Below are 15,253 nucleotides of genomic sequence, written 5' to 3' on the forward strand. Positions count from 1 at the left end.
CCAGCAGCCGCTCCAGACCCAGCAGCAGCTCCAGACCCAGCAGCAGCTCCAGACCCAGCAGCAGCTCCAGACCCCAGGGTGCACTGCTGTGCCTTCTCCCAGAGTCGAGTCTGGCTCTCGGGTTTCTTCCTGACTCCTGGCCCCAGCTTTCCTACCCCAGAGAACAGAGTCTTACTTGGGATGAGTGCCCAGTTCTCAGCCTCCCCATGGCCTCCTTATCCCAGCCCTTATCCAAATCAAAGGGCTCTCTTCCCTCCCCTCCCTTAGGTCCCTTATTCAGTACAGCAGTCTCTTTGGGCTTCTGATCAGCCCACACGAAGCAGTCCTGGGTGGTGATCACTTTCTGTCCTAAACCCAGAGGTGATGTCATTGTCCTTCCCACCCCGATATGTTCTATTCTAGACCCAAGACTTCTCAAGAAAACTCTGTCCCCCTTCCCCTGCCTCCCAGTAGCCTGAGATCCCTGGAAGGCTGTAGGGTGAACCTTGACAGTCTGATCTCAGCCACCCCTACCTAGTTGTGTGACCTTCACCCCAGTTTTCTCATCCATATAAGTGAATGATGAGTCCTGCTCCTCTATGTTATGAAAGAAAATACCTGAAATGACCTGAATTCACCAGACCTCTGTGTATCTCAGACCTACAGAAGGTTCAGTGTGTCTCAGGGCATCCTACAGAAGGTTCTGGAATTTTATTTCATTGTCTACTTATGTGTATAAGCAAGTCACACACAGATACATTAGAGACCCCTCTCTGGAAGGTCCAAGATCATGGAGCTTTACCCATACATAACAAAGCACTGCAGCGCCATCTGGGGAGGGATGGGACCAGCAAGTAGATGGGGCCACATGGACTCTAGGAACAGGGAGCTGGCATGAATGCGGATGATGCAGGCTGCCTTTATGGCTTTTAGGACTTGCAAATTCATAGCCACATGCAAGTTACTTAAACTTTCTGATCCTCAGTTTCCTCACTGGTAAATCAGAGTGTGATAATAAATGATAAACAGTTTGATGTTGTCACCATAATACCAGAGTTTATGCTGCCTGTCAGCACAAACACCAATGATCAAACATAGGAGTTGAATATTTAACTCAGAGAGGCAGCAATCTGGGAAGATGGGGGGGGAGGTCAGTGTCAACATCCACCACAAACTCTTTCCCTCCTCTGCAGCTGGCACCTTCTATAAGAAACAAGAACAAACTTTATCTATCAATCATCCTGAAGTTGGTGTTGATGTGTCTCTGTTTCTCACGTGTTACACTTTTTCTTTTATTTTCTTTTACTTTTTATTATCTGTGTGTGTGTGTGTCTGTGTGTGTGTGTGTGTGTGTGTGTGTGTGTGTGTGTGTGTGAAGTCCCAAGGTCACTGACTCTCCCATTCCTCCCAAAATACCCTCTAGCTCAACAGCTAACTCAGAACAAACAAGTGGTTAGAAATGTTTTTTATGTAGTGCTTTGTTATTTATGATGTATGCATGCTGATTCTTATCGATAATATGAAGTATAATTATGTTCTTCCAGTACAGAATCTTTAAAAAAAAAAGTACTCTTGTCTGTCTATCTTGCCATATCACCAATGTATTTTAAAAGGGGGCTATACTGTCAGGAACATGTTACATGACTAAAACATGCATTAAAATGTTGATAACTCCCTTACCACCCCCCTCCCCTGGACTTTGGTTGAAGTCACTCTGACTATACCAGACCTTTCTAGCTGTTGTATCATGGTTATAGATTCACATTATCCAGCATTCTATTGCTATGACAAAATACCTAGGTAATCAGGTTTCTAAGAGGAAAGGTTTGTTGTGACTGGCAGCTGCAGACATCTAGGTCATAGGAGCTTAGCCCAGTAGCTTTGGGCATGCTGGTATTGTGCTGGGTGAGCATGACAGAGAAGCCTTGTCCACCCTCGAGCTGGCATACCAAGGAAAAGACAGGAAGGGACTTGTCCCCAGTAGCCACTTCTAAGGTATGCCCCTTTAAACCAGCTTCCTTCCACTTAGTAGGCCCCTCCGTCTAAAAAGTCAACCATCTCCCAATGATACACCAGAGTGTGGTGGTCCTTCAGCACATGGGCCTCAGGGAGCATTCAAAATCTGAACTGTAGTGGCACTTCAGGGCTGCCTTGGATCCAGGTGTGACCAGGCTATGGGCATGATGTGTAAAACTATGCAGGAAAACCACAAGCTCTGACTCCTCCCTTACTCTGCCACCCATGGACGGTGGGACTTTGAGAAAAATGCAGAATCACTGCTAGGAATCTCTGATTGAGCAGCTCTGGGAAGTACTGAGAGCCTACAAGATAGCACCCTCCATGTTAGGCCTACACTGCATAAACTACCTCTCTTCGGAGTCCATGCAGTTTCACCCCACTGGACTCATGCCTTTGGGTTAAGGAAAACACCCTGATGGGACTGGCCATTGACCTCAAGCCAGCTAGACTTGAGCAGCTTAATACTGCATTAGTGCTCTAGATCATTCAGTAATAGGACAAGAAGACCTCAAGGGAATGGGGTAAAATGAGACACACCGGACAAATAAATTTCGCTGGGAGAACTGGGCTTAGTAAAGCAAATCTGAGATCTGTTGCCATGAGGGAGCTGTCCTGAGCAGCAGGGTGGCAATACCAAAAGTTCTCAGAGGAGGAAGGCGGTTGTGTTCCCAGCCTCTGTGACCAGCACAACAGCAGCTAGGGGTACAATTCAGGCCTTCATTACACTCTCCATCACCTTCCCACTGAGGCTGAAATAGGGGTGGGTCACTCTCTGAGCACTGGCATTCGAAAGCTTGACAGTGACAATGACCTTCACTGGCTGTTTTGTCTCCTCCCAGGCCCCACTGGCTTGAATATCAAGTTCTCTTCCCTCTACTGCAACCACTGTGAGCCATAGCTGAGCTGAATGCAGTCACTGCAGACACAGCCTACAAGGCTTGGCCCCCTGTGGCCATATCTGGAGCCCTTGGGACAGTTGTAGGGCTGACTAAGCAGCTCATTAGGAGTCTCTGGGGTTGGGGAATAGCTAAGTGGGACAGAGACCATTGTAACTACAAAGGAATATCCCAAATTGAGGGTAGTAATAACCTAGATTTTGTTTGATCTATCTGGCCACTTTCTGGGATCTGTCTGTCTGTCTGTCTCTCTCTCTCTCTGTCTCTCTGTCTCTCTTTGTCTCTCTGTTTCTCTCTGTCTCTCTGTCTCTCTCTGTCTCTCTGTCTCTCTCTGTCTCTGTTTCTCTCTCTCTCTGTGTTTGTGTGTGTGTGTGTGTGTGTGTGTGTGTGTGTGTGTGTGTGTGTGTGTGTAAGTACACAAGTAGAGATCAGAGGACAACCTTGGGTTGCTCCAGACCTGTCCACCTTACTTTTTTTTGTGAGACTAGGTATCTCACTGGCCAGAGGCTTAGAGACTAGGCTCAGTTGAAACCCAAGGATACAGCTATTCTGCCTCCCAGTGTTAAGATTACAAGCATACACTACCATACTTGGTTCTTTTTGATGTGAGTTCCAGGGGACAAACTCAGGTTCCCTTACTAGTGCAACAAGCACTTTGCCAACTGGCTCTCTCCCCAGCCCTGAACTCAGTTCTAGATGTAAGTTTAAAAAGAGATATTGACAAAGCAGAAGACCATCAGAGTAGTTAAGGTCAAAAGACCCTGTGAGGTGAGAAAGGCAGGATAATCCTCAGTGACCCACACTTGGGATCCCATTTGAGCTTAGCATGTACTCAGCAGCACAAGCCAGAGGCACTGTCCGTCCTGGCGTTAACATCAGCACCCGAGGACTATGGTGTGTTCTGCTGTAGTCAGAGCTGGTTAGAGTTCCATCCTAAGGACACAGTGACAGAGGAACTCCCAGGTAACTGAAACAGGCCCTCATCCAGCAGTGAAAGTATCAGGACAGGGCTAGCTCAAGTCCCATGGCACAAGCATGAGGATGCTGTTCAAGTCTGGCAAGATGGCAGGACAGAGTGGGTTGAGGGGTAGGACACATCCATGGGGCTTTGATAACTGCTACAGAAGTGGGGAAACTGAGACTGGAGATCATCTCTAGTTTACTTAAAATACAAAACACAACATAAATCCCATGCAACTAGCTATTGGTATATATTGTTGGAGGGATAATGATGAGAACAATGTTTGTACGTGTTCAGAGCAGGTGTGATTTTGTTTTATTAATCTGTGGTTGGCTTAACCTGCAGAGGCAAGTGTGGATGGGAAGGGTGGATGCAACCTCTCTGAGCAGCCACTTCCTCACTTGAATAGGAGAGTAGCTACTTCCCAGGATGAGTTGTAAAGAGGAAAGGAAGCACTTAGCAAAGTGTTAGATGCAGGCAGCCCCGGCAGAGCGCCAGCTCCGCTGTCTTAGTATAAGAACCTGGGGCTCTGCATGCTAGTGGGCTCCATGTGCTAGCTGCCACCATCCTTCCAGCTCTGGAGCCAGGAACATCATGGGCCACCCACTGTGGTGTCCCGAAGTGAGGGAGGCAGCCACAGTTGCTACTCCCCTCCTCAGCAGATGTGGCTGCCAGCCTGACCTCCTTCAACTCTGGAGAGTTTGAAGAGCCCTTCATTGCCAGGATGCTATTTGTTGTCCCAGCTGCCAGAAAAGAAATATTGTCTCCTGCTGGAGCCACAGGAGGCTGACACCTCAAGAGGCTGTGGCTCAGGGACGGCAGTGATTGCTCTGCATTTTGTCTGGTTGTTGGGAAGCAGATAGGGAACTGCACTTTTGAGCGTCCGCAGGGTTTGGAGAAACTCCTTGAAGAGTATGTGCCCTGGCTCTTTCTTGCTGCAGCAAGCTCCCCGCAGGCATGACTGATGCCTTTGGTTTTCCCTGGTTCCCTGGATTGTGCTTAGTTATTCTCAAGGGGCAGAAGTCAAGCCTCACTCAAAGCCATTCACTCAGCCCCATGTGTTGTATTTTCCTGGGCACCTCCTGACCATCCAGGCTGTGCTCTGAGTCAAACAACTCCCTGCCTTTTTTGTGTCTTACCTTTGATCTGGGAATGCTGATACCAAAGCAAGATCATGCATGGTACATTGCACGGACTGTGAGCAGCACCAAGCAGGGAACACAATAGGCAAACCAGGGGCACCCTGGGCATGCATGCTTCACAACTTCACCCAGGGATCCTTCCCACTCTGGGCCTCAGCAAGCCTCCCTCCCAACCCCAATACCATGCCAGCCTGCTCTTCCAAGAAAGTAGATGCCCCAGACTCACCTGTTCCTACCTCTGCCAGCTAGACATCCTTCTCAGATGGCTCATGCAACATGTATGTAAGTATGCATGTATGTATGCATGTAGGTATGCATGCATGTATGTATGTATGTATTATACATGCACATATGTACTATATATACATGTATACATATATTATGTGTGTATGTATGATGTATGCATGCATACATATATGCATTATATATGCATGTGTGTATGTATGTTTGTATTTTCTCATTCAAGACTCTCTAGTAAAATAGCCAAATGCATTTATTCCCATTTTTGTGGGTAAGAAAGACTGAGCTCTGAGCCTGAATGACAGAGGCCAAGGTCACACAGACAGAAGTTGAGCAGGACTTCAACTTTCCATGAAGCCCTTAGTCCTCTGCAGTGTTTTCATGCCCCTGACCTCCTTCCACCTCCACACAAGCGCACAGCCAGGAGCAGCACACCCTGCTCTGCTCAGGACAATGAAGACTCAGAGCTCCCGTGCCTGGCCTCAGGTCACAAAGCTTGCAAACAGCAGACCAAGGACTTGCCTCCCATCTGCCTCCCAGCTTGGAGCTTCCGCCTCCATCCCAGACCCGGAGGCTTCTGGACAACCTCTTTCTCCTTTGAAAGCTCTCCAAAGACAGAGCTCCTCCCTCCCCTCCCTGCCCAGCCCCAGCTTTTCTTGGAGTCCTTCGTTCTCTGTATTCAATCAGTCTCATGAACAGTTAAAAAGAGGAGAAGGAGATAGATGGCAATAAGGATTGTGTTCAACTATTTTACTTAAGTCATAATCATTCCTAATCTAAATTTGCTGGAATGTATTACACAACCTAATCATTCACATACATTGTACTGCGATTTCAATTTAGTGAAAAGTGAAAGCCATTCAGAAGGCAGAAATATGTTAAATGAACATCTCACAGATTCCATCCCTCCGTTAGATAAGGCACATGGTGCTTTTTGATTCTGGGCTGCTGTTGCCTCCTTGGATTTGGTATATCTCTGGCTCCTCCCAGCACAATCAGAGGCTGAGAGAGCTGGAGCAAAACTAAGATGCTCTGGGCTCTAGGGTTAGTGCAAGTACGTGCTGGGGGACTGACGATGTGACGGCTCCATGGATATCTATCTATCTGGATTAGACACACTAGGTGATCTACTGGCTGTTCCTGCTCTTAACTTCGCAGCTATATCTATGACCATTCTCCCTCCAGCTCTGCTTCTCCCTGGGCAAGTGTCACCCCAGCTGACTGTGACACACACACACAGACATGCACATTCATATATACACTCTCACACACACATATATACACACACTCACACATACACACTCACATGCACACACATATAGACAAACACTCATACAGACACACTCACACACATACACATACTCACACATACACACTTACATATACACACACATAGACATACACTCACACATATATTCACACATACACACTCACATGCACATACACATAGGCATACACTCACACACACATTCACATACACACTCACATAAACACACACATACACACACACTTAGACACACACTCATACACATACACACTCACACACACATTCACATACACACAGAGACACACACACATACACACACATGCACACACACTTATATACACGCACACACTCACACAGCCTTTGCATATGCCATGTCCTCAGCATAGACAACTCTACAGCCCCATCTTTATCTGTCCTTCTCCCGTCTTTCCTTTTCATTCCAGCTTAAATAGCACACTCACTGGGAACGTACTTAAAGAGTGCCGTGCCTGAGAAGTGAGTGGGAGACTCTGCCTGCACTTGTGGTAGATCGTGGGCCTCTGCTCATTACAACACTCCTGTCACTGTACAGGCTGAGGATCCCTTAACCAAAATACTCATAACCATAAGTGTTTCAGTTTTCTATTTTCTCTTGTCTGCATCGCATGGACAAGAACCTAATTTAAACACAAAAGCCACTCATGTTTCATATATGCCTTTGCATATAGTTTTTAGCTAATTTTATACAATATTTTTAGTATATCTCTGTCTTGACCATGACCCATAACATAAGATTAGATGTAGAACTTTGTATCTATGACATCACATTGGTGTTCAAAAAAGTTTCTAGTTTTGGAACATTTTCGATTTCAGATTTTTCCGACTATAAATGTTCAAACTATTATGTTGGTTAGTCTCTCACACTAGACTGCTAGCTCCCTGAGGCAGGGACTCTATATGCTTTAGAGTTGTGTTCCCCAGCTTAGCCATTGCATGTGCTCAATAAATGCAGACTGACTGGACCAACCATCCTGAGCCTAGACATAGTGACTTGCCTTCTCCCAGGACCACCAGGGCCTGTGCCCAACACCTGTCTCAGTGTTCCTTTGGAAGCTTATCCAGGTACTGGCCTCAGCTGACTAACTGCCAGTGAGTCCCCAGCAGATCAGTAGCCATCAGAAGTGACACCATGTGCTAGCTATTGACACAGTGCCAACCTGTAACAGCAACTTCAATGGGGGCAGGTGGCAGCACAGAAACCCCCACAGCTGAGAAGTAAGGGTAAGGCTGGAGGCAATTTAAAAACTGGAGTAGAAGTTGAAATACACGAGTTCAGCTCCTACTTCTGCCCTGTGTATTTTGGGACCTGCAATAAGTTACCTAATTAATTTCATTGAGCCTTGGTTTTCAGTATTATAAAAGGGAGCACAGCTATGATAGTCAGCTTTTCATTGATGTGTCATTATACCTAAGAGAAAAAAAACAAAAACAAAAGGAAGGCCAGAAAGATAGCTCAGTAGGAGAAGGTGCTTGCTGCCAAGCCCAACAGCCTGAGTTCAATCCCTGGATTCTTTATGGTAGAAGAGAACCAACTCCCAACAAGTTGTATATGTGGTACACACACATACATATGGTAGATAGATAGAAAGATAGATAAATAGATAGATAGATAGATAGATAGATAGATAGATAGATAGATACATAGATAGATAGATACATACATACATACATATATACATAGATAGATACATAGATAGATACATAGATACATAGATAGATACATAGATAGATACATAGATAGATACATAGATAGATACATAGATAGATACATAGATAGATAGATGATAGACAGATGTAATTTAAAAATCTAAAAGGAGAAGGTTTATTTTGGCCTCATTTTCAGTCCATGGTTAATTTGCTTCCTGTCTCAGGGCTTATGGTAGAACATCATGGCAGGGAGTACATGGTAGAGGAAGGTGTTTACCTCTTGGCAGTCTGAAAGAGAGTAATGGGCAGGGTCCTAATATCCCCCTTAAGGACACACCCCCAATGACCTAACTTTATCCCATTAGGCCCCACCTCCTAAAGAAACACCATGATCTGGGATTCAAACCCATACTAGTAGCTACAATTTACTACCTCTCTCAAATTATGTAGTAATGAACTAATGAGAGCCGAAGCCAAGGGTGGACATACTTCAGGGCAGCAGTACCCACACAAGCCGAGCTCTCCATTCTTCAGCTCTCCCCAGTCATGTCCAAAAACAGTATATACAGTGGGAGGCTCCACAGTACAGTTGCATACTTCCTGCAGAGTACCTGGCTCGAGCAAGATTACCCAGTTATCTAGTTACCCAGGGGTGATTTAGGCAAAGCAAATGGCAGCACCACGCAATGGCATCCTTAATGACTTTGGCTCTGTGTCTGTCGTGAAGTGTGGCCACCATCATCAAGGTCTTCCAGTGCCTTTGATGGGCTAAAAGTCTGGCTGTGTTTCCCCAAATGTGCATTGTAATCTGAGCTCATCTCTCATGTCCTGCCGGGGGAGGGATCCTGTGACTGAGTGATGCTCTCCAATAGAGGGTTTGTTTGTAGGGGAGGAAGTAAAGAGTAATGTTCCCGCTAGATGCTGCACAGGGAATTAGGATAGCAGACGGCCATTACTCAGGTTGGAGATCTGCCAAAGTTTATGATATCATATTTATTTGCCAAGAAAAACACCTCCCCCATATCTCTCAGGAAGAGAATGGAGGTAAAGACCAACTCCAATCAGACTGTGGGTAATGGGTTTAAGACCCACAATAGCACTTAACAATAGTGACTCCCATTCAGATTTATCAAGTGCCTTTCAGCAAAATGGAGCCCTAGAATTTGGCACACACATTCCAGACAGATAAACAGACAGGCAAGTATCAGACACAGAGCTCTTTCTTCCCACACTTCTCAGAGGCAGCCTCCTTCTGGCCCTTTTGGCCATTTGGCATGAAGCAGGAAAGCCAGGCGGTTTTCCTATTCAGTCCTCTGCTTCCAAATACTGTTAAGAAAACTGTGGATGGAAACTCATCATGTTGATACAGTTACACAGGCTGCCTTGGAATAGGTTAATCTTTTCACAGTGCATCTCAGGATATTCCAAGTTGTCTGACATCTGAGAGTATTGAGTCAAATATCCACAACTGTTTTCCTGGCTTGTGGATTGTGACCCACATGTAAAATAGGTGTTCTCTGTCCTGCAACGTGAAGGCTGTCTCAGTGGAAACCCCCTCCCTCATGTAAATTAAGTCATTTGAGCTTAGCTGCTGTAATTTTGGGGGCAGAAGGAGAGAGAGAGAGAGGGAGAGAGAGAGAGAGAGAAGTAAAGAGAGAGGCACCTCCCATTCTGAGCACCCTGCTGCAAGAAGAAGTGAGATGAGCCCAGCTGGAAAGTTGGGAAAGGCTGGGAATACCCATGTACTGTAGAAACAAGAACAAGATGAGTTCTCAGATTACTGGAGTGACTTGGGCCAAGGACAAGAAAGAGACTGCAGAATCCAGGGAATGAGGAGCAACATTATCAAGGGCAACTGTCAGATCCCAGGGACAAGCAAGTGCAGACTGATGGATGGATGTTGGTCATCACTAGATCTGGCAGCAAAGTGGGGCAAGCTCAGCACCCAACTCCTAGGGCCCCAAACAACCACCATCCCCCTCTGCCAAGTCAGCCATGCTCCCGGACTCATGTTTATTGATGGCTCTCCTTGCTGGACCACACAGCCCATACTTCTGAAAGCAAGCACAGGGTATCCTGACCGCTGCCATGTATTTCTCAAATTTCACTCCCGAGGACAGCTTTGTGACAGATACATCATCTCATTTTTCTCGATGTGCTGAGGGGCAGTCACCAGATTGCACACTCTGAATGTCAGCTACATTAAGCTAACACATTCGCATCATTGAAAAAAAAAACCCTATTTACACATAATAAACATGGGAATCGATGCTGGGGAGGAAATAATATAGTATTGATTAAAACAATACCCTGGAATGCTTTCTGAAAGGCTCCAGTCACTAGCAGCTTCCCGAGCAGCCTAGAGCAGAGGCAGCCTCCCTACTTGGCAGTCCCTAGCCTGCCTTCAATTGTCACTGGGAGCTAAGAAAATAGGTAATATTCCCACAGGCCATGGGTACAGTGGCCGGAGCCTACTAGAACAGAGTTCCCAGTGGATGCCAGGCACTGTACTAAGGGCTTGGTCTCATTTTATCCCTAGCATCTCTAATTCATTTCAAAGGGAAGGCAGTAGGTTACTGAGGACCTAAGTGTTGGTGCTGGGATGGGAGCCTGGGATCTGTCTGACTGCAAAGCACACACTATCTCATTTTGCTAGGTGCCTTTGTGTATTCAGCTCATATTTTTTCATGGATATGTAAGAGGGAGAGATGCTCTGGTATGCAAGCCCATGCACGAGGCACTGGGGCCCTCCACAGGTTGTCTACAATGCTTTGATGGAATTGAGGAGGGGGCCTGTGAGGAGCTTGGCCCTGGCTGTCATCCCAGCTATCTAGAGCGGGGAGGAGAACCTGCATCTTGGCTAACATGGAGGTTTCGGAGTCTCTGAAATGGAAAACCTCATTTTAGAATTACAGCCTATTACTCTAGAGCTGTTGGCATGCCTGGAGCTTAAGCACATTTTCCTTGGTAACCACACAATTCACTCAGCTCGGAGGCCACAGTCATCTGGGGACAGCAGGAGCAACTAGGACCACAGATGGGTGTGTCGGATGGTGGAGGCTCCAGTTGCACACAGGGGCAGGCTGACCACATCGGAGTAATTTCCCACCATGCTGGTAGCTAGTTTGAGCCAGAGAAAAAAAGGGAGCCACCTCCTGCTAAGAATAGAAAGTGATGTTCCCATCAACAGGGAGCAGCTTTGTTCTTCTCTGTCATTTCCTGATTAGCCTCATCACAAAATTAAGGCTAATCCTACTACTTATGTCAGTACTGTGTGAGCTACAGGAAAAATGCATAGGACACTGTAGCAAGCCTGGCCTGCTGTTCAGCTGGCTGGCACAAGGTCAGCTTTCGAAAATCTTTTTGTGAATAGCCATTGCCCTTCCCCATTCCTGGACGTCGGGCCTTTAGAGATTTTAGGCCCACAGATTTCTGTTCAATTCTAGCTCCAGTTCAAACCCTAGAAGGTATCCACTGGCTATTCAGGTCACACTGCTCGGATTTGGAAGGTAAATGGGCAGATTCTGCATCTGCTAAAATCCCTACTTTGCTGGGTTTCGTTTTCTTCTGCCATAGTGGGGGATTTCCACTAAACCCCTGAACCATGTCTGGATTATTGCTCCTGACAGCATCAAGGGAGTGAGTTCTGATACCAACTCACACGGGCAAAACACAGGAGACAGAAAAAAAAAAATGAACCAGGGCTTAACAGAGCCTGTAAGGAGCCGCCAGGCTGCAGCTGAGTAGAAGCAAGCTGCCTAGCAAACAGACTGGCCTGGCAGTAGACAGTGAGAAGGGCGTCCTGCCTGGTCTGTCCTGAGCAGGGAAGAGTCCCGTGGAGAACACTTATTTGACAGGTAAAACTTAAGCCCAGAGAGTCACTGTGATTTTGTCAAGATCACCCAGTAAAGCCATGTTAATCACACAGAAAAAAACCAAGGCCACACCTGCACAAGGAGCCTGGCCATGACAGTTGGCTTTAGTTGCCACACTGATACAATGTATCAGTGAGAAGAGAGTCCTAATGTGTGATCACCTAGATGCATTTGGCCTGTGTGCGCAGAATTGTCTTGATAGTTTTAATCGATGTGAGAAGACCCAGCCCAACTACGGGTGGCACCATTCCCTGGGCTTGGGTCCTAGAAGATATTAAGTGTGGAGAGTAGGCTGAGCACAAGCTCTTGTGCTCGTTTCATTTTTCTATCTGCTTTTGACTGTGGATGGGACTAACTACTCTAAGTTCCATCCTTGACTTTCCCCCCAATGATAGACTGTGACCTGGAACTGGAAGCCAAATAAACCCTTTCTGCCCTAACATTGCTTTTGACAGGATATTTACTGTAGTGCCAGAAATGAAACTAAGACACTGGCTTTGGGAGGGTGTGGGCTCCAGTACCTTAGTAAAGCTGTGAGACCTTGAGGACATGGCTTAGGCCTGTCTCCTGTTGTGTGAAAAGGAACTATGACCACATGCACCAAGACAGTGACTCTTGGAAACCAGGACTAGGCTCTTTATGAATGTTACCCTCTAGAAGATTGATCTTATGCCCTTGAGAGCCCTGTCTCTCCATCATCAAAACCCTACAACTATGTTAGCTGCATGCTCAGGATCCAACACCAAATCCTGGTTCAGAGAATATTCTTATCTCCTTTGATCAATGGCATGTTACATAATTGAAGATAGCTAAGAGGGTAGACTTTGAAGGTTCTCACCACTAAAACGTTAAGTATGTGAGGTGATGATATATGCATTAGTTTGATTTAGTCATTCCTCATTGTATACATCTTACTCACATCACATACATTTCAAGATGAACATAATGCCTCAAACTGTAGCTAATAATCTAATTGATGAATAGATGACCTAGAGGTCCAAGTCCCTGGCTTTATCTCAGAGCATCCATTCATTGACTGTCAGTTCCACACATTGACTATAACCAATTCACAGTCAATAAATTTGTACTGGGGATAGGCTGAGACTGGGCCAGTCATCAGCAAGGGTTTGGTATTCACATTCATGGCCATTCAATAATAGGACAAAGATTCCCATAGTGGAAGTGTCTGTTTATTAGGCATGTGTGAAAACTGAAGGAGGAAGACACTGAGGGACAAATACGGGATAAGTGACAATGGCTTCAGGAAATATGGGGAGGGTGAAAGAGAACCAGACTGGAAAGGGGGTCCTCTTAGGCGACAAGAATCTAGGCTGGGAGACTGGCTCTTCCTTCCTGACAAACAAGAAGACAGGAGAGGGTATTCCAGGTCGCTCATAGCCCAGTTTTCACAAAAGCCATGCCAGCCTTCTCTCTGTAGAATATTCCTGGAGAGAATAGTGAGTAGGTTTGCCTGGGTAGGCCTGGGTAGTCTAGGGACCATCCCTAGCAAGAGAAATCTCAGGCTCCTACTTCAATGTCAAAGCCTCTCACAACCTGCCCAGACTTCCCAGCATAGACCCAGTCCTATCTGGTGAGCTGTTGCCCAGTCCAACCCAACCATGACTCAAACCATTCCTCTTGCCTACAATAGGGTATCCCTCTACCTGACTGCTCCTAAACAGTCTAGGTGGTCCACCATGTTCCCATCTCCTCCCTGAACACTCTCCAGCCAAAGCAGCCATGGTGATTGTCTTTGCATATGCATTCTGTCTTTCAGATTCTAGGGACTCTTAAGGGGTAAGATTAGAGTATGGTGCATCCTTATTTGCTAAGTTTCTCCTGTGACTACCCTACTGGTCAAATATATATCTTAAACTCTCCTTGTGGGCCAGGCCCAGTGACACCAGCCAAGGATGAGGCTCAGTTTCTACTTTCAAAGACCTCACAGCTTAAGAAAACAGGCATATGATCTATTTAGATCATCCCCGCTCAGTGTTGGAACAAGGCAGGAGATTTTGGGGGCACAGTAGGGATTTAGGGATCATGGTGACCAGCAGGATAACCTGGGATATCCCCCTAGATCCAAGTACAATTCCAGATGTGGAGAACAATAGGGAATCTGAGAGAACTACATTGGTTCTCTCTGTCCCTAACTCTCCCACCCTTCTACTCTGTCTTCCCTGCTCTCTTCCACTCATTTTCCACCAGATCCCATGGGTCCATCTCATTCGTGAAAGAACTTAATGGTTAAATTAGAGATGGTTTCTGGGGACACTGAAGGCTCAGCTGAGGAAAGGCCTAGTAGAAATCTAATAAGTAATTCAGAGGAGTGAATGCTCCAGCAACAAGCAGGAGGATTTAGGAAAATGAGGAACTATAGTCCCAGGCACCTGAGAAAGTCCTAATTGACAGGGCAGCCTGAGTTCCCCTGGCCTCAGACAGAATTTGGAAAATTGGATTTTATACTCGCTTGTGTTTGGAAGCTAACTACTCTTCCCCATAGTGAATCCCCAGGGCTCATGATGGGAGCCTTGAAGCCCTGGCCGCCACCACCTGTTTTAGATGACCTTCTCATCCTCCAGTTTCATAGATGGCTGGAGGGTAAGGAAGAGCCTTGCATAGCTATTGACAAATTCACACAGGGAGGCCTTCTGTGCCTGGTGCTTCATGGAGGTGACACATGGAGGTGGCACATGGTGGACAGAGCATGAAGAGCTGAGGTTTCACCCATATCCAGTCCTATCCGTCCCTAGCTGTGTGGCCTCAGATGACTGAGGCACCTTGATGTCCTCAGTGTTATCATACGCCAAGTGAAAATAAACTCCAAACTCTAGGTGTGGAAACAGTAGCATGAGATTGTATGGAAAGGATCTTAGTGGGTAGATGCTTGCTCATGGATGGTCTTTAGCATATGGCTGCCTCCCCAGAACACCTGAAAGTCTTCAATTCCAGACCTGTGTGATATAAAAGAACACTTTTTACACCTCCAAAAACATGATGGGATCTTGAGACAGAAGGAAAAAAACTGAACTTGATCAGAAGCACAGAAGTCTATTGCTATACATAGTATCATTCGGTTTCTAAGAACTTTCCAATGAAGGGAGGCAGATTCTAGACCCCCTCCGCCTAGGTCCTGCATGTGACCTTCTTTCTCTCTCTCTCTCCCTCTCTCTCTCTCTCTCTCTCTC

General features: G+C 46.3%; 1 protein-coding gene and 1 long non-coding RNA gene across 6 annotated transcripts in view; one reads left to right on the forward strand and one right to left on the reverse strand.

Moving 5' to 3' along the window:
- Kirrel3 (kirre like nephrin family adhesion molecule 3) overlaps positions 1-15,253 on the forward strand; it is a 553,650-nt gene that overhangs the window by 392,919 nt on the left and 145,478 nt on the right. The window lies entirely within an intron of this gene.
- The window catches only part of LOC116072607, a 4,451-nt gene continuing 4,098 nt past the window's right edge, over positions 14,901-15,253 (reverse strand). For both annotated transcript variants that reach the window (XR_004111518.1, XR_004111519.1), the window contains one exon: positions 14,901-15,019. This is a non-coding gene — a long non-coding RNA (uncharacterized LOC116072607). The remainder of the gene's footprint in view (positions 15,020-15,253) is intronic.

The sequence above is a fragment of the Mastomys coucha genome, unplaced genomic scaffold (assembly GCF_008632895.1).
Source record: "Mastomys coucha isolate ucsf_1 unplaced genomic scaffold, UCSF_Mcou_1 pScaffold23, whole genome shotgun sequence".
NCBI classification, from domain to species: domain Eukaryota; kingdom Metazoa; phylum Chordata; class Mammalia; order Rodentia; family Muridae; genus Mastomys; species Mastomys coucha.